We start from the raw sequence: 21,199 nt of genomic DNA, 5'->3' as shown, positions 1-21,199 counted from the left end.
CCTCTCCAGTCTCAGAAATTACTGCTGGTGTTTCTATGTATAACCACCTGGGTTCCAATTATGTTTCTCCACGAAGAAGGCATACAGACACAGATGTACGTCTGAGCATGCTTTTTTAATCAGCAGTCCCATTCATTTTTGCTAAATCTTCACCTGCTCTCTTTAGCCAGCATGGGGGTTAGTTCTTGTGTGCATCTAGACACATCACAGAGAACACTTCGCTGCTTGATTCTAGGGGCTTCTCCACACCAGGTTTTTATCCCACAACTTTACTGGGGCTTCTGCTTATGTATTTTTAAGGGATTAAAATCAGCCCTTTTCATGCACTTCCACTCCCCCAACCCAAGTTCCTTTATGGGCAAGCTACAATGCTTCATTATACAAACACTAAATGACACTGTGTTATAGTGCCACTCCTCTTTTCATGGAAAAATTCAATTTGGGTTATTTAAATAGCTTATTATCAGCGATCTTAAAAAATCTGGGATAAAGATCAGAAAGCACAGGACAGACTCTGGAGCTTGAAGACATCATGTAAAGGACCTGTAAACTTCTGTGAATAACCACTCTCAATCGCAGGATAAAAGCCTCATGTAAAGAGGCTCTACGTCTCATTTGGAGCAAGGCGAGTTATAATATAATTGTGCATGGAGGAGATATCTACCATGAAGCATGGAGGTAATAATCATAATTATAATATTATGGAAAGATGTTTTCAACTGTTCAATATTTATTTGTTGTGAGCCACCTAGAATTCTTCAGAGAATAGGATAAAAATGTTTAAATAATAATCATTGCACCTGTAGTGATAATAGATTTGCAAGATGTGCTTCTTATGTTCTCAATTCATTATTTTCTAAGGAGTAACTCAGAGTAATTCATTATTAAAAATTTATGGGACTAACTTCAACATACTTCTAGTATAGTGTGGTTTAGTTTGGCCCAGTCTGCTATGTTTTGCAAAGGATGCATGTAAAAGTGCAATCTACTGGGAAGTAAAAGTGGACTGTGAATGGACAACTTGGCAAGGTTGCCTGAGGAGAAAGTCATCAATCTTTCCAGAGAAGTAAATGTAATAGAAACATGTATTAACTCTGTAATTAAACATCCTGGAAGTGGAAAGTTGACAGTTCTTGATATCCCAACAGATTGGCTAATGCTGCAGAAGGCAACAGAATCATAGATAGCCACTTCCGATACGCTAACAGCAAGCTTATTCTCTGAGTGCCAAAACTCAGTGTCAAAACACCTGTTGGATGTTTTATTGTGGTTTTAATTTTTGTGAACCGCCCAGAGAGCTTCGGCTATTGGGCGGTATAAAAACCTAATAAATAAATAAATAAATAAAATAAAAAACAGCATCAACCATGCAGGGAAGAGAACTAACCACAGGATCAGAGGAACCACAAAATTTGCAGAAGTAGTGGGGGAAACTTTAGAAAAAAATGTTACAGGTGGATCTAAAAGCAGTCTATCAGGACTGAACATGCTAAGTGGCTATGGAATGCTGACCAACATTCCTGGAAGAAGGCTCGACTGGCTGAACAGGACCACTCCACACTGCAAAATTTTGTTGCAAGCTCTGCTTGTTCCACCTACCAATGTCTGACAGTCCCCAAGATTCTGTCACACCATCGCATGGTTAAGAAACAGAATCCAGAATGGGGCTATGCAGTGGAAGAGATGGGGGCTGTGCAGGTAGGGTAGGAGGACACAATTTTAAATGTCTCCCACAGAGTACTATGGAACCAAATAGTGCTAGGTGGTCTGTGCACATAGGCCTTAGCTAGACCTAAGGATTATCCCAAGCAAATGGAGGGGTTGTCCCTGTCTGCTCCCGGTATCCCCTGTGTGTAATTTGGATGTGCAGGGATGATCCCAGGATATAGGCCTGGTCTAGCCATGGCCATAGTCTTCCCATGAAACCCCTGCAATACTCAAGCCCTGGTTCCATACTCCATCCATCCATTGTAATGACAGGCATTTTGCCAGTACATAATAAAAATCTGCTTAACAATACCTTTCCAAAACAAAAGAGTTGGGAACTAGTGAATAATTCAAAGAGCAAATATCCCACATCTGAAGAAAAAGGACCAAGGGTATTTTCAGAAACTGTTTCGCATAGGCGTTCAAGGTGAGAATCATCAGTATTGCTGGCGGTGTGCCAAATTAGGCATGGATGAATCTGCCAATTTTGGTATCTCTCAGTTTCTCATATTTATTTATTTATTTATTTATTTATTACATTTTTATACCGCCCAATAGCCAAAGCTCTCTGGGCGGTTCACAAAAATTAAAACCACAATAAAACAACCAACAGGTTAAAAGCACTCTTTCATTCTTAAGTTCTGTTTATCCCAAACTTTCAGTTTGTTTGATTTTTAAGTTTGAATGAAAATTTGCGTGCATTTTTGTTTACCTTTCTCCTAATACATTTGTGTATGTATTTTTGCTTAATATAAACATTTTTGCACTATTTTTGTGTTATTTTTCACAGTTTTGTGTGTATCATTTCTTTTATATAAATATTTTTCTATGCATTTTTTATTGGAGAATTCCCTGGCAAAATTCTGAAAAGGGCATATTTTAAAGCTCAACTGAGTTTTAGTTTGTGTATTGGTCAGAAAGTAGCAAATAGGTATGCTTTGTTAACTTGTGAACCAAATGAACTTTTCCTCCATCCCTACTCAAAATGAGGTGATGTCAATCACAATAAAGGGATTATCTTATACACAAAAATTAGCTGTGAATTAAGTGAGTCTAAGCATTAAAATGGTCTCTTGGCTGAATTACCAAAGAAGAAACATATTTTGTAATATTATAGGGTTACAGCTTAGCCAATAATAGCAAACATTGGTATCATATTTTCAGTTCACTTCACTTGCATGATTAGACACAGACCATATTAGTTTTCTCTACAGGCCGTTGAGTTGGTATGCTACAGCATTGGTAACGTATTTCCATAATTTAGCACCTTATAGGTGCTACTGAGGAAAAGGAAATGGCAACTTCTCCTATTCTCTTCTCCTCAGAAGAATTTTGCCTCATCCATGAAATGTAACCAAAATAAAACAGATGTGAAACAGCTGAGAATTTTTCCTCCTTCTCAATTCAATACTTACCCCCTCATATTGTGTCATTAACCCCCATATGTATGGGGGACTAAGGTGGAAACAGAGCGACACCTAGAAAATGTTATCATGGTTCCTGATTTGCAACTTAGCCTACAGTACATTGGATCATGTAGTAGAACATTTATCAAAATATGTTCTAAAGCATTGCGTCTTTTACTCAAAATTCAAGATGTGATTTCAATTAGTGGTGAGAGGGAAGCTAGGAATTGAAGACATTTGCTCTCTGCTTAATCTCACATTGCCAGCTGTTCCTCTGGCATGAATTCATGGATGTCCGCCTACAAGATGAAACTCAGTCCTTCCAATGCCGAACATCCTATCTAATTTCCTTTTTCCTCCTGTCCTTCTCCATGTACTCACCTTATGCCCCATCCAACTGTCGTATGATAATAATTTATCATTAATTCATCTTCCTGATTTTCATGGTTTATCCAACCAATATATTCAAGCTGCACCTAGAATAACTTCTAATTGAAGTGCTATTCAGAAGAAGCTCTTTCCATTGCTCAACTCTGAAATAAACAGAGCTATATGTGACAGAATGTCATGGCTTTTGTTTTCTGATTACCTTGTCTCTTATTTCTTCCACCTCCTCAAGTGTCCCTAAAATAAATCTACCACTTCCTTTGTGTCAAAAAAAAGTAACCGCCCACTTCCTTCAGAGGGCTGCCTTCTCTTTTACAGGAAATTCACAACCCTAGCCTTCCATACCAAAGTCTTATGCATCCATCCCTGTCCCATTCAGCTTTTCCATCTCCATTTACAATACATTCCTGAATTTACTAATACTTCTCCCTGTATTTTCTTTCCTCATTCTTTCTTATCACTTTTTTTTCCTCATTGACTATTCTGACATGAGTATGAGAAGCCACTTGGCATAGCCATATCTTCTTCCCAGTAGACATATGCCTTTCTTTTTAGGATCATTTTAGATGGAAATAGTTTTTAATGGTATTGGGATAAACCATTAAAAATGATTGAAGAAGAGAAGCAGAAGTTGGCTGCTCTATAGCTCTAATTTGGTGATTAAAATCATAAACATCCCCTTCATTCAGGGGGAAGGTCTGAAGATGAGCATAAGAGGGGATCCTACTTTACATGCATGGGTTGCCCTGTGATTGAGAACCCTACTCAGTCAGGGTTGTTCATGCCCTAACTTACTCCCACTGCTGGGCATGAACAGGGCAGGTGAGCCCAATCCAGGCGATGGGGGCTACAAGAGGTGTTACAGAGCCTGGAAGAGAAAGCTCAAGTTCCTGATCTATGAACAAGAATGTTTCCGAGAAGAGTTGAGAAAAACGCAAAGAAAACTCTTGAAAATTTCACAGGGTAAAAGTTTTCTGCTTCTCAGTCAGGAAATGCATTCAGAAGCGTTTCTTGATTTTATCTGGTTTTTCATGGAATCAGCTTTTCCATCAGTGGCACATGAAGCAAAAAATGTGGAGCAAACCAACCTGCCTTTCACAGGTCAACCTGTATTTGAAATCACCCTACTTTGGGGTTGGGTGGGCGGAGTCCCACTAGTAGAAGTAAAGTTCATTAAGCCCATAGATGCTGCTCAGCCAATGAGGGAGGCTTGCTTCCTGTTCCTCGCCATGCTCCTCTGCTCAGGGAAATTGTATGGAGAAGGTGAGTAATGTAGTAGTTTACCCTACATATTTTGGAGCCAGCAGCAGCAGCTGTGCTGCCTCTGCTTCCCTGACCCTGAACTAAGCCTCCTCCTCCTCCTTCCCACACACACATACAGGAAAACCGTACACTCAAACTGGGGAATGAATGAATCAAAGGCTTATATCCATGAATGGAGGATGAAACTGTGAGGGGGTGACGCATCATGACTGGGGAATGAATGAATGACTTGCATCTATGAATGGAGGAAAGGAACAACTGCATTTTTCTTGAGATGCAATGCTGGGTTTGAATGATACTGTCATATTATCTCTGCTACAACAATTTTCAGAAAGAAGAAATATTAATTAGTAAAAAGACGAGCATTTCCATAGGTGATTCATGTTTGAGATATCATTCTTCAGCTTTACGATGTGTTTCTAAACAGCTTCACAGCCTGGGTACTTACCAGAAAAATTCACAATGATTCAAACACTGGTGGTGTTGCAACTCCTGACCCATCTGGATGGTACAGATTATTTGGATCCATTTCAGCTGCAGTGGTGTCATGGCGCCCAGGCTCACGGGAATGCAGCACTGGCATTTGTTTATTAGCAGGGGTGCTGACATCATTTACCACATACCCTCACACCTCGAAATGCCCTGCTCCCTCTGAGCTTAGCTGCAATCCTCACAATAGCTGGGAGTAAATGAATTTTCCCAGCAACATCATGTTGTTCCCTGCTGTAATGCAAAGTCTGTTGGGGCGGGTGGTCTTGAATGGACAATTAAGTTCAATTAGCCATACAAAAGACTTGCTCCTCATGGCAGGAATTTGTTGATATGGATCAACACAGCTGCCTGGATTTTAGGACTCTCCTTTGAGGTATGGCTTTGGGACCATCAAGATGAGTGCCTGCACTTCAAATGTACCACTTCACCATAGTTCAACTGGCTAGGATATGAGACTGAGATTGCTTTGATCACCTTGGTGGATGACGTATGGCAAGAATGGAATGGGGGGCATCTGTTGGTTCTCTTGAACCTCTTGGTGTCAGGATTGGGCCCAGATTCCCTTCAGAGAGGGTGGAAATAGAGTCAGAGGGGGAGGAACCCAAACTTCAGAGAGCTCCAGGAGACAGAGGCAGGGAAGTATCTTCCCAAGGGCAATCTAATCAGTTGGTTCAAAGCCCATTCATAACTTCTCCTGCCTGGGAACTCAGCAACCCTTAGAGAGGGAGGAGTTGAGCATGGCAGATGCATGTGTGAGATGCACAGTAAAGAGGAGAGGTGCAAGGATGTCAGGTGTTCCACCCGATCAGCCCATCACTGAAGGTGGATCTGAAAAAGTCTTTCATGGTCGCTGTTGCAGATTACTGTCAGACTTGCAACAACTGCTTATCCCATTGTAATTCATCTCTGAGGAGTTCTTTAAATAAGCTATTAGAATTGTGTCAGTGTAATCAAGGATTTTTGGAAAGATGGACAAGTTAGTAAAGTGAGTTGCTGATGGACTGATTGCTTAGCTGGTCAGGAGGACTCAGATCATGACACTTGGAGACTTTTGATACTATCAACCATGATGTCCTTCTAGACCACCTCACAGGTTGGGCCTTGGGGACCCTGCATCGCAGCAATTCTGACCCTTTCTGTCAGCCCTTTGTCCTCAGAGGTCCATTTGTTGGACATGCCTGAAAGGGCTTTCTTCTGTATCTCCCTCAAATTGTGGAAGACTCTCCCCTTCAGAACTGAGATTGGTCTCCATTCTCTCTGCTGTTTAGAAAGGAGTTAAGCCACATCTCTTTCATTTTAAATGGCAAGTGATAGTTTTAATGCTGTTTCAATGTTTTAACATGCATTAAATGCTTTTATGGGTGGTGGTGGTGGTGGTGGTGGTGGTTAGATATTATTGGGTGGGGTAATTGTTGTATACTGCCTTGGTGACATTTGAGGAAAGGTAGCATAAAATAAAATCAATCAATTAATTAAATCTGAAGTACATGTTACATCTTTCTCATGTAGTTGTCACCCTCAACCAATTTTGTTTGTTTGAAATGACTGCAGTCCACAACAGGATTGCACAAATGATCTACAATTTCAGCCAATGTGTCTCATTGACTTCAATAGCCTTAAGAGCTAACTATAGATGCAAAGGTGAAACCAGTGGCCTGGACAAGAGAAGGCAGCCTTGCCCTGCTTGCCAACTAGCACTTACACTTGTACTTTTACATTTGAATAATTCCATGTCATCTGTGGGCTAAGTGGGTCCACAGGATGCCATGAGAATGCTAGACCCATTGGTAGGGATGTCAGGAATGCTAGACCCATTAGTAGGTAGAAAGTTTACAGGGACAGCAGTGGTGCCTGAGCCGGGAGGACTTGCATGTGTTCATTCCATTTACTGTGCAAGTTTTGGTGGGAAAGGAGAAGTAATATCTGAACCAGCCCCTTTTCAAGGTTCTCACTTGAAATGATATTTTTGGAGTAGAAATAAGCACATGGAATATTGATGATGTGCCCGTGTGTTGATGAACAAATTACACACACACACACACACACACACACACACACACACTACAGGTGCCTCACTTTTTAAAAATGCTGATGTTCTGTAAAACAAGGAGCCCAACTCTAGTAATATTTTTCACAAACTGATCAGGTCTATGACCTAGAACTGTGTTTCAGTTCATAACCTCCATTTCAAAGGACTGGAATGAATAAAAATGAAGTGAGAATACAGAAAATATCCCATTAAAGTGGTGTTAAAATGAATGCCTGAGTTTTGGCCATTGCTGGAGGAAAGAATGCAGGGATAGAGAATCTTTCGTCTAATTCATCAAAAGAAATCTTATTATCTCATGCAGCGTCAAGGGAGTGTTCACCGTTAAGCTTAGACAATATGACAGAGCATGGGTAGAAGGAGCCCTTTCATTGGTAACTGTCATGCAAACCTCTGAGATTTATTGTGAGCCAGTTTCTATCAACATAATTTCAGAGTGTATGATAACAGTCTGGGGATATCCATTACCTTGGTATGCTGACATCAAATTAGTAGTTTAGAGGACAACAGTGTCAGCTTCAAAGCCAGCTGTGTATATGTTTATATCGCTAAAACAGCTGCTAGTTTTCCCCAGACTCCTGAGAGAGAAATTGGGTATGCTTATTTCCCACTGGTCACTATATTAAATACCTTAGTATAAATGATAAATAGCATTTGGAAGCAGGGCGTATGGCAACATGGGTATTAATAGAATCAGAAGTTGCTGTCATAGCTGCCTGTCTCCAAGCTACATGTGTGAAACCCATTACTTTCCATGTGGACAAACAAGGCATCCACTGTTAAGATCATGAATTCCTAATACAACAAATATTTGCCCAAGTGTGAACACTATCTATCCATTTTGCTAATTATAGCATTCAGAGCTAAGGGCACACATCACTAGAAAAGAAAGATGGAAGGACAGCTTAGGACAATGTCAGGATCATTTTCTGTTTTTCTGGCACCTAATAGCTTGGTTAGTAAAATTTATTTTTTAAAAAATAAAATAAAAAATCCTATGCAGTTTGATAAGCATTTTACATATGAGTGGTTGACTCTCATATATGTGTGTGTGTGTGTGTGTGTGTGTGTGTGCGTGCGTGTGCGCACGCACCTAGCAATGGTTACAATATATTTTCCTCAATGTCATATTCTTCAGCCTGGAAACTAATCACAGCGGACAGCATAGCTGTTACCTGCCTATTCCCAAAATATCTGAACAAATATTTAAGGAACTTTGGGCGTGTTGGAACTAAAGGTCAGGGCCATAGCAAAGGGCAGCTGGTAGAAGGAGAGACTTGAAATCGTCTAAGTCATTTTTCCTCTAATCTATTTTTTATAACCTCCCAATAAACAGAGTTCTCTGATTTCAAACACATTTCTGAAATTCAGCAAAGCCATCAGTTCTAAAAAGGCAGCATCCAAAATAAATGTTTTTCTTGGCTCAGGCACCAGCAACTCAGCCTTTTTTTTCTTCTAACACAGATAGAGGTGTGTGTGGATGGATTGATAATACACAAATATCAACGTCGATTTTACTCGGCAACTTCCTCGCACAACGGTTCCCCTCTTCCCTCCCACAAAAAAACCTCACCATCTATTAGTTATGGTGGGATGAATGAGAGTATACATGAGCAAATTGACTATTATTGAGTTGTTCTTTAAATCTGAAATGTTCACCCATTAACAACAACAACAACAACGACAACAAACTATGCATAATTACATTCATCTACCTCTAGTGGCCCAGCATTTTCCCTGCAGGAATAAAAGCTAATAATGTTACTATAATCGGAAAACTAAACTTCAGAGATTGGCAACTGGTGGATCATGGGCCAAATCTAGCCATTACTTTAGTGTTGTGATATTGTGTTAGTGTGGCAGTCAATACGTATGTGCCTTCATTCTTCTTGTGTTAAATCCTTCTATTTGTCTTAAATGAAGTAATATAGCTACTTTAGACTATCAGGCTCTTCCACATTCTAATCTGAAACTGCAAGAAAATTATTAATTCTTAACACATACCATAAATTGCAAATCCATACTATTGGCCTTAAAATGAATACTCTCTGACGCAAAGTGGAATGCAGAGGAGTAGAGGGAGGGGGGAAGGGAAACTATGAAGTAAAGTGTGTCTAATGTGATCCTGAATTTTACATAACATTTTTACCTTAAGACACATATCAATAGCCACAGATTTATATTTACATTTATCTGCCCTGCATTTCCTTTAGGTTTTTCTTCTATTCCTCTATTAATCTACAAAAACATCGAAATTCCTCCTTTTTGTTAACATTTAAAATGATATCAGATTTCCTTAGTATGTCCGCCTTCACTTAGGACTGTCAAGTGATTAAAATATTCAATTATGCAAGTGGGTTGCTTTCAATTAATTAACCAATTAATGAAATACATTAATTAAAACACAATGAAAGCTCAAGCACAGTGTTATTCTATGCCACTCATTAATTCTTTTTCCTTTGCTGCTATGTTTGTGTACATTTAAATCTGCTATTTTAAGTGTTTTATTGCTCCATTTTGATCTGTAATCAATATATTAACAGATTAATTACACCAGTTAGTTAAAGTGTGCAGCTCCACAGATGTCAATCAGTACTCCCGTTTCTTTGTGCATTATCTAATGCCTTCTTTCATGAATTATCTAATGCCATCTAAAATGAAAACAGAAACAAAATGCTAATCAACTAGCCATTCCACGTATAGGCCAGAATTGGCTCTTTGTACAGTGTGATAACTCTTTTATAAAATTATTTATTTCTAGCATTTTTATTTTAATACTCTATTTTCTTCTGCCAAACAAGCTCCGCAAATGGTATATAACATATGAAAAGGCCACTTTAAAAAAAATCACAACAATAACCTTGGTTAAACCTGCATTGTATTTAAAACACATTATTATTATTATTATTATTATTATTATTATTATTATTATTTATTTATATAGCACCATCAATGTACATGGTGCTGTACAGAGTAAAACAGTAAATAGCAAGACTCTGCCGCATAGGCTTACAATCTAATAAAATCCTAGTAAAACAATAAGGAGGGGAAGAGAATGCAAACAGGCACAGGGTAGGGTAAGCAGGCACAGGGTAGGGTAAAACTAACAGTATAAAGTCTGCGCAACATCAAGTTTTAAAAGCTTTAGGAAAAAGAAAAGTTTTTAGCTGAGCTTTAAAAGCTGCGATTGAACTTGTAGTTCTCAAATGTTCTGGAAGAGCGTTCCAGGCGTAAGGGGCAGCAGAAGAAAATGGACGGAGCCGAGCAAGGGAAGTAGAGGCCCTTGGGCAGGCGAGAAACATGGCATCAGAGGAGCGAAGAGCACGAGCGGGGCAATAGTGTGAGATGAGAGAGGAGAGATAGGAAGGAGCTAGACCGTGAAAAGCTTTGAAGGTTAACAGGAGAAGTTTATATTGGATTCTGAAGTGAATTGGAAGCCAATGAAGAGATTTCAGAAGCGGAGTAACATGGTCAGAGCGGCGAGCCAAGAAGATGATCTTTGCGGCAGAGTGGTGAACAGAAACCAACGGACTGATGTGAGAAGAAGGAAGGCCAGAGAGAAGAAGGTTGCAGTTTTACTTCTGTAAAATCACCCCTGATTGCTGCAGCAGCAGGGGAAAAAACCCTAAAATACACCCAGGCAATATGCACATGTGTATATAATTCATTTCATTTTCATATTTCATTTCATTTCTTTTGTATGCCACCTTTTCACAAAATGTGCCCAACAAAAGAATGTATAACAATACATCATTTGCAATAGCACATTATTCACCTCACCTTCAAGTTCTTATCTGAAGGAATGGATCACATGACTAATGTATACATGTGGAACAATATTTAGTCATATTGGAACAGACTGATTGAAATCAATGGGACTTAAGTGAGTCATTACAGGTCTACTGTAATAATTGCATCTGTGGCGGTCATGTATGAGCATTCACATTGTCCATATATGGGGTGTGTTCTGATAAGTCTAAGAGCAGGACTGATGTGTGTTTGTATATAATATACTTTAGATTAGCAACTTTTCTCTAACCCAGGAACTTGCAACAAAAGAAATGTTATAGTGTTGTTCACAATGCATGACACTTGAGCCAAACTAAAAGGCGGTTCTTCCCAGGAACAATAAACTTGCTTGCAAAGATACAGGATGAAGCCATCTCACTTTGTATCATTTCTCATGGGAAAGCCGATATCCTCAAGGAAGCTACTGAACAGCAAGAATTCAGCTGCACCAGAACATCTTTAGAAGCTGCTCTGGGGAGCCACTCCTCCCTGCACGTTTTAATTTACAGTATCAATTGATGTAAAAACACATTTCTAAATAGAAAGGATGAAAGTCAAAAGATTTCAGCTTGCTCAATTTCCCCCCACAAATACTGGACAGAAATCAAGACACCAAAAAAGTTTGTCTTCTGAGTGATTCAGTGCACGATGTATGGGACCAGGTGTACAGACCATATGTTGCCAATTTTAAAGCTGCTTCACTGATTCCTGATGCGTTTCCAAACACATTTCAAAGTGCTGTTTAAGACCTTTACAGTTGTAAACAACTTGGGGCCTGGGTACCTAAGGATAGCGTCATCTGGCATGGGCCTTCCTGCATATAAAGATCTTCTTCTCAGGCCTTTCTCAAAATCCCTCCACTGGGAACAGGGCTTTTCAGTTGTGATGCCCACATCTGCAACTTCCTCCACAACGAAGTCTGCCAAGCAAAATCCTGGTTTCTTCTCTGCCTCAGGTTGAATACCTTTTTTTTTTAATCTGGTCTTTTAGATTTATATGTTTTAATTTGATTTTTTTTAAGTTGCTCTGCTGAATTTTTACCTTGTCCATTAAAAAGATATAATGCTACCTGTTGCAAATTGGTAGCAAATTGAGTGGTCCACGGCTATTGCTTAGTATTGCATCCACACTTAGAATACCGTGTGCAGTTCTGGTCACTGAACGACCAAAGAATATTGTAGAGTTGGAAAAGGTGAAGAAAAGGGCAACGCAAATGTTCAAGGGGATGGAGCAACTTCCCTATGAGGAAATATTAAAACAGCTGGGACTATTTAGCTTAGCAAAAGGGTGAATAACAAGTAAGGGGAGACATGGCAGAGGTGTACAAAACTATGCATGGTGTGGAGAAAGTGGATGGGGAGACATTTTACTCCCTCTCTCATAATTCTAGAACCTGGGCTCATCCTATGAAGCTGATTGGTGGGAGATTCTGGAGAAATAAATGGAAGTCCTTCTTTACCCAGGGTATAGCCAAACTATAATAGCCACTTATTTGGATAGCTTTAAAATGTTCCTAGAGGAGAACCCTATCAATTGCTACTAGTCCTGATTCCTCTATGCTACTTCTAGTATCAGAGGCAGTATGCCTAAGTACACCAGTTGCTGGGCCGGGGACATGAGTGGGAGGATCCTACTTGTGAGCTTCCCAGAGACATCTGGTTGGCCACTGTGTGAACAGAAACCTGTGTGGACTAGATATGCTATTAGTCTGATCCAGCACGGCTTTTCATATCTATGTATTTGTGTGTGTTTATATTCCTTGCATACATGAAAGAATCTCACATAGCTGGCACACAGCACATTTTATTAAGCTCAGGTAAGTGCTTCTCTGTTGGCAGCATATGCCAATAATTTGGGGAGAGGTAAGGATGGATAACAGGCAGTCTATTGACATAAAAACATGGACTGGAGAAGGTCCTGAAGAAGACTTTTTGTTGTTATTCGTTCAGTTGTTTCCGACTCTTCGTGACTTCATGGACCAGCCCACGCCAGAGCTTTCTGTCAGCTGTCGCCACCCCCAGCTCCCCCAAGGTCAAGTCTGTCACCTCCAGAATATCATCCATCCATCTTGCCCTTGGTCAGCCCCTCTTCCTTTTGCCTTCCACTTTCCCTAGCATCAGCATCTTCTCCAGGGTATCCTGTCTTCTCATTATGTGGCCAAAGTACTTCAGTTTTGCCTTTAATACCATTCCCTCAAATGAGCAGTCTGGCTTTATTTCCTGGAGTATGGACTGGTTTGATCTTCTTGCAGTCCACGGCACTCTCAGAATTTTCCTCCAACACCACAGTTCAAAAGCATCTATCTTCCTTCACTCAGCTTTCCTTATGGTCCAGCTCTCGCAGCCATAGGTTACTACGGGGAATACCGTTGCTTTAACTATGCGGACCTTTGTTGTCAGTGTGGTGTCTCTGCTCTTAACTATTTTATCGAGATTTGTCATTGCTCTCCTCCCAAGAAGTAAACGTCTTCTGATTTCCTGGCTGCAGTCAGTGTCTGCAGTAATCTAAAGTGCTTTTCCATAGTACTCTCCTGAGGAACTGCTGGCTTCTGAAAGTTGGGAATTGCATTTATTTAGTTCCTCAACACCTCTTTCCATGAAGCCTCCCCTTGGAAACACACACCATTGAGGGCCTTTTACTAAGCACAAAGACAGGCACCTCCAACCATCATTGAAGAGCTTATGCAATGCTGGCATGTGTTCCCTATACCAAGGATGCTGGTTCTCTTTATCAGCAAAGTGTCCTGCCCTTCCCATGAACACCAGGGCAAATTGCTGTAGTGTCTCCTAGAGTGAGGGAAAGAGTTTAAGCTGTCCCTGAACAAGCTGCTCAGCTAGTTTCCTTAGTGACTTTACCATTCATTTTCTCGAGCAACAACTGAAGTTGTGGAGTAGCAAAGTGGTATCCAATGGTGTCCCAATGCTAGTGTTAATGATGTCATGCTAGTGTATTATTATTATTATTATTATTATTATTATTATTATTATCATCCCACCTTTTGCCCAATACTGTAAACAAACACTTGTGCAACGTAACAAGGACAAAGGGGAAGCATGATTTGCCATCTAATGTCAGTAGCTAATTGACACTTTTCCCCATTGTGCTAGTTGCACCGTGCAAACATTGGTTTATGCTGGCACAGTGTACTGGGACACAACTGGATGCAACCCAAAATGTCCAAGCCAATTAGCACTGGTAGCTGGTTCTACAAGTTGTAGGGCAGTCTCTGTGTCCCCCCCCTCTCTCTCTATCTCTCTATCTATCTATCTCTCATTACTGCTTGACAGCTCTAGAAAATTCTGTCCTTTGGACTTGCTATTGGGTGGAGTCTGCCAATTATTCTAGGTGTTGACACTTTGGGCTACCACAGAACTGCTTAAGGAAGCAATCTGAAGGCAGATAAAATGCCAGGAACTGGTGCTGATTGTTTTCCCTGGTAGCTTCAGCTAGCCATGCTTTTATCTGCCAAATGGGTAAGACTCAACCATTTGAGTCTTGAATGATGAGAATCTCAAGAAGAGACAGCTCTCACATCAGATAAAGGCTTTCCTCGGCTGGCATAACTTCAGGCAGATAATCAGCTCCTAGGGTACACTGAAACTGTTGTAAGTTCAGAGAATTCAGAACAGAAAATGATAATATTTGGTTACAACCAATATCAGTAGTCAATATCAATAATCAAAACACCTGCAAAACAAGGAAGGATTAAAAACAATCAACGATTTGGCACAATCCTAATAACAGAGTTTATTCATGGTACAAGCTAATCATGTTCCGTGAGATGCTGGAATTTTCTAAATCTGAATTCTTGCTTTCATCCATGTGTATTGGGAGGGATAGCTGAAGTAATGTGAAAATGAAGTACAGAGGTTTGATGCATCAGACATTTTTGTGGTGAAGCACGGGTTCAGCTCTGGGTCATTTATCCTGTCAACTACTGAAAGTGTTTCTCTTGCATGGAAATCTCAGTGAAGTCTTCCATAAAATTCCTCTTAAGGAAGACTGAGGGATCTTAATACGTATAAACCTAGAATGATTTCTCCAGGGAATTAAAAAAGTAAAAATTTATTACAAGAAGCAGCATTCATCCCTCTGCTCTCTACAACAGGGGCAGACAATTGGTGGCTCTCCAGATGTTGTTGAACTACAATGCCTATCATTCCTGACCCTTGCCCATGCTGCCTGGGGCAGATGGAAGTTGGAGTCCAACATCTGGAGGGGTGTGGGTTGCCCACGCATGCCCTACAACCTCCAAAATGTTTAGATATTGGAACTTGATACCAGCAGAAAGCAATCATGGCTCGGATCCAGCATTATGTGAGCAGAAGTGTGGGACTTCTATCTGCACAATGGGACTTCCCTGTCCTTTTATCGCACGACCCCCCAGGCACCCTGCAAATCTGCTCTGGGAGGTTCCACGCACAATTTCATGGGGGCTTGGGGAGAGGCAAAAAGTGGGAGAGAGAAATTCCGGCAATTTGCTTGACTGGCAAAAATCAAAGCAAATTAAGGTGGGGCAGGGGGGGGGGGAAATAGAGAGGCTTGCATCTAATTGGATGTAGGAGTATCTGAAAAAGAATTTCCCCTCCCCCTTCTTTTTCCCCTCCTGGCCCATTCCAGGAAATGTACCCCATTGCCAATTCTTGTTCACAACATCATTCCACAAGTCCTGGGGGCTGTCTATACATGTTATTTTCCCCACAGTGGCTACCCAGTGGCGCTGCATCAGTTATACAACACAGCTGCCAACTCAAAGCAACTGCCTGGCTTTGCTGCAAAGGGACTTACCCCATGCTCCCTCTGCTGTGGGGATTTCCCACCACTACCCTGCAGCAATGAAACCACATGAGTTTCTCGTAAAGGCAACCCCCTGCTGAGATGGGTCCAGCTAGAGCAGAGCTCCTGGAATCAAAACTCCTTCCGTACAGATTGTGCCTATTCAAACCTTCCTGAACATGTTTCTATGTGTGCAACTTGGATGTTAACCTAGCTATGGGCTGGTTTATATATTTGGCATTGCTACCAGATTCCTTCTGTACACTCTAATCAGAACGTGCATGTGTCCACCCTCAAGAAACGCTGGGTAGCTGGGTCATTGCTTCATGAGCCTCAGACACTCCAGCAGCAGAGGGTGCTCTGTTGTCATTATCAGGTGTATTGTATGTTGTGGGGTGGGTGGGAAGGTGTCTCATGGATTTGTTTGCCGCTGTGAGTGGGCTGGCTTCTTTCTTGGCTGAGGAACATGGCGGTGGTGCCATTATCACAGTCTATGATTAGTGGTGCCTGATGTTTTTGCCATGAATACTGGAAGCATGGTTAGCAATCTTACTCTGTTCTGTGTCTTTCCGCCATGACATTTCCCGCCTCCATTTCTGTGCTGGGAATGTACAGGATATGGTACACATTATGCCGCATTGCACCAGCACACCCGGCCCCCTCTCCCCCAAGGTTAAATCCCTCTTCCCGTAATGAAAGAAGTATATAGTTTAAAACCGACACTAAAAAAGAAAATTCTTTTAAATGTCTTTTTAAAAAGTCACTTTCAGGACTTAACAGCTAAAATGTTACCATAAAAAGAAAAGAGGAGAGATTCTGGATACAATAAAATCAATTATTATACAGCCCTAAAACCTTGCTGTTACAAAAATCATGCAAAGTGGCATTTGGTTTTTATTTTTCAGTACTTGTGGTAAACCAGAGATATCATTTTATGATAAGCAGATGGATCTTGTTTTGGGTATAATACATAAAAAGCACTCCTTCGGTATATTATTACAATGTATGCTGGGAAATAAAATAGGAATGCAAAACTGAAACTCCCAGATGAGGGTGCCCTACGTCTCTCCTGTGAGATCAGGCAGTGTGCGTACCTTCCAGAATGGCATCTGCCTCTAAAGACAACACATTCCCAGTACTGTGATTTTAGAGCACCCAAGAGTTAACCTTACCCAACTAAGATTCTAATTCAAGAAGAAATTGCAACACAAATTGTTTAATTTTAAGCATGCCATCATGTCCTATCGGCTCAATTCTTTCTCAAATCAGGACCCAGCACCTGCACTGGAACGCTTCATATGTTATATACTAGCCAGACCTCCTTCTAAATTGTTTAAAAAAATAAATTTAATTTTGGATTCATGCTGGAGCTTACAGTTCTTGACAGGAAAGAAATTTGGCAGTCACTTTATCATTACTTCCTCATTTGTATTACGTGATTCTACTTTAACATTTTCATTTATGTCCCCTTTAGGGCAATAAAAAATATAACCATTTTCCTCTCTAGTAACTATATTATCATCACTTTTCCGTTCAGAACATTTTTCACTTCCTGAGCCTGGATCTATTACTAGCTGGTCAATATGCTTTTTACTATCTTTCCTATTAGTGCTTTCAGTTACCCCGCTAGATTGAGTACCTCATTAACAGTCCAAAGAGAGGGTTAGTATAGGAGCTGAAATTTACTAGTCTCAAAGCAGTGTATGGATAAGCCACTTTTCAATTTCACCTCTAAGCAGCTAGTCCAGACTTTCCCTTCAGGCTTTCCTTGAAGTCTGAAATGGATGAAATCTTCTTCTTCTTCTTCTTCTTCTTCTTCTTCTTCTTCTTCTTCTTCTTCTTGAGATTAGTCAATTTCAGCTCCACCTTAGTGTGCTGGAAATTTGACACACAATTGCCAGTCTTGCAAAAGAAAAGAAAATTGCAAAGCATGTGTGGACTCTGCTCTCACCTTTGAATCAGAACTTGCAGGACTATCTTCAAATGTAAAAGAAATAGTTGTTATAGCCTAGATAAGTCCTAATTCACGGTAGTCCTAACATGCATTTGCTAAAGAAATATGAAAACGGGTGTGGTTTGAAGGGAAGAATTGGCTCCTAGACCCACTGGTTTCCCCCTGTAAATTACACCCCCAGAGCCCAGCTGGTGGGGGTGGATCTGCCAAAAACATAGGCAGGGGGATTTGCAGCAGATTTTGTCTGTGCTGGTTGGCCACGGTGTGAACAGAGTGCTGGACTAGATGGCCCCTTCGTCTGATCCAGCATCAGGGCACTTCTTATGTTCTTATGTTCTTACTCTGGACAAAACAGGGAGTTTGTTTTCTGAAATAAGGTTAGGGTCACTTGCACACTAAAGTACTTTAGCAGGGGGGGCGGAGCTTGACGACCATGAACTGGTAAGATTTCTTGTGAGGCTCCCGGACGGGACAGCCGAAAATCCAATTATCTCATTTAAAAAGGCATGAATCTCTAATGAACATTAACTGAAAATGCTTATGACCTTTAACTGATGCTGATGATGACTTTTTTGAAAGTATAATCAGTATAAGGAGTGGGGAAATCAGCCCGGTTTCTGGGCTTGCAAATCAGTCAGTTCGGAGTGGAGAGTTTAAAACCGAAAACAAAGACTTTGTTATTGTTGGATCTCTTCCAGCAACTGCTGAATTGAATTACTGTGATATATCACTCCTTATCTGGGTAGAGCGAGAATTGGCAATAAATTTAACTAACGGAAAGTACTGAGAGAGAAAAGCTGTTTACGTGCATGGAATGAGAGACTGTTTTGATTGTTATTCGGGACATTAAGCAATTGATTTATGCCCTATGCCGAACATTAGAAAATAAAAAAAAAAAGCTGAAAATGTAATTTGGCGACGCTGTATACGCCCCTCTAATCATAATCTCCCCCGCCTTGAAAAGCTGTCCTCGGAAGAGGAGGTAAATAGCAGTGAGAGCGAGAGGGAGAGGGGGAGTGAGAGTGACAAGATGGCGGGGAAAGCTGGCAAGGGGCCAGCTACCATGGCTGAAATTAAGAGCTTCATATTAGAAAACAACGCAATTCTCATTAAAAAGATGGATGAACATGCTGAAAAGGCAGACAAGCGAATGGATGTGCTAGCTGACAAGATTGCTCAGAATGACAGGAGTATAAAGATTTTAGAAGCAGGAGTAAACCTATTGGAGAAAAGGCAAGATGTTTTTGAAAAAAGTTGTAATGTACAGTTTCAGGACCAAGAGATAAGGCTGATCCAATTAGAAGACAAGAATCGACGATCTACACTTCGAATTAAGAATTTTATCGAAGTATCAGGAGAGGATTTGAGAAAAGTAATTCTGCAGTGGTTTAAAGACATGATGCCTGATCTGGAAATAAAGGACTGTGAGGTGAACAGGATTCATAGAATGGGAGGACCAAATTACAGAGGAGCAATTAAAGACATCCTGGTGAAATTTGGCAGCTACTACAAAAAAGAGCAAGTTATGAAGAAACTGAGGTCTATGGTTCTGATACAATACAAAGGCAAATCAGTGCAAATTTATAACGACCTTTGTCAGCAAACACTCAAATGGAGACGCAGTGTCAAGCCAATAACTGAAATATTAACAAAGAATACAATAAAGTATGCCTGGGGTTACCCTTTTTTTTTAAGGTTTACACATGGTGGGAGGCAACACAGAGAAACCTCCTTGGATCAGGGCAAGGAGTTGCTAAAGTGTTTGGGTTTGTATAATGGTGCAAGTTTGAATGAAGCAGGTGGGAACGGAAGTGAAGCTGGGGCGTCTGGGATGTAATAAACTTGATAAATTGACTATGAGATAATAGTATATAAATTTTGTTAAAACATAGAGGTCTTGCCGGTCAGGCGGAGCACTGCCTCTCCCCCCTCCCCTAAGGGTAGATAATGGCCGGAGTGATAGACTTACGGGGATTTGGGGGGGGAAAGAGGTGGGAGGTGGGGTGGGGGGGTTGATTGGGTGGGAGGGAGGGATTTGAAGGGGTTTTATGGTTTTTGTGTTTTTATGTATGTGAATTTGAGTTGAAGAACACATGGGATCGGAAGGAGTATCAAAAGGTTGAATATGGATAAGAAAATAAAAGTATCAACGCTTAATGTAAAAGGTCTGGGGGCAGTCGTGAAAAGGAGGAGAATTGAACAAATGTTAAATTGAGAAGGATCTGACATTATCCTGCTGCAAGAAACACACCAGGGGTTCGATGGGGTAAACGAAATATGATTAAAATGGTCAGTTTATTATGAAAAGTCATTGGGGACTTCAAAAAAAATGGAGTGGCTATTTTAATTTAAAAAAAAAGTGGATTTATATTAGAAACTATAAAAAAGGATGATAATGGTATCTAATGATAAAGGGTCAAATTGAAGGTAAAGCATATACAATAGTCAATGTTTATGCCCCTAATGAGAGACATAGAGAGTTTTATACAGAATTATTTAACAAAATAGAAGAGTTTAAGGAGGGGTATGTTATCTTAGCTGGGGATTTTAATATGGTTTTAGATAATAGATTGGACAGGTCAAACCCCACTAATGTTGAAAAGAGAAATAATATTACTATATTGAATAAATTGGTAAAAGAAAAAGATTATGTGGATTGTTGGCGTTTACTTAGCGGGGCGAATCCTGGCTTTTCTTATTACTCCCCAGTTCATCATACATACTCTAGGATAGATTATATATTTGTTTCAAAAGAGTTTGCAACTAAGGTTTGTAAAATGGAAACGGGGGTAATAAAGGTAACAGATCACGCATTGCTAAGTTTAGAGTTTACAGTTAGGAAGAACTATAAAGAAGCATATAGGTGGAAAATGAATACAGAAATATTGAAATATAATAAAGTGGTAGAAAAATGCAGAGGGAACTGTCAGAGACTTGGGAAATTAATGAAAAGGGTGGAACGGTAAGGGCAGTTGTTTGGGATACCATGAAGGCGATAGCAAGAGGGATTTGTATTAGAGAAATGTGTAACATAAGGAGGCAACAGCTTGCAGTGCAGGAAAAGTTGGAGGTAGAGATTAGGAATTTGGAGAAAGATTATTGGCAGTGTAAAAATAAACATAAATTAATAGAAATACAAGCAAAGAAAAAAGAATTAGAGAATATAAATTTAGAGCAAGTTCAGAAAAATCTAATTTATATGAAAAGTGAGTATTTTGAAAATAGTAATAAAAACTCTAGATTGCTTGCCAGACTCACACAAAAGGAGAAAGCTAGGAAAGGGATAGGAATATTGAAAGATAAACAAGGGAATTATTGTCATATAATGAAGGGTAAAATAAAAATCTTTCAAGAATTTTATCAAGAATTATATAAGGG

Source organism: Elgaria multicarinata, chromosome 4 (genome assembly GCF_023053635.1).
Source record: "Elgaria multicarinata webbii isolate HBS135686 ecotype San Diego chromosome 4, rElgMul1.1.pri, whole genome shotgun sequence".
Lineage (NCBI taxonomy): Eukaryota > Metazoa > Chordata > Lepidosauria > Squamata > Anguidae > Elgaria > Elgaria multicarinata.
The sequence above is the reverse complement of the archived record's forward strand: the minus strand, read 5'-3'. Positions refer to the sequence as shown.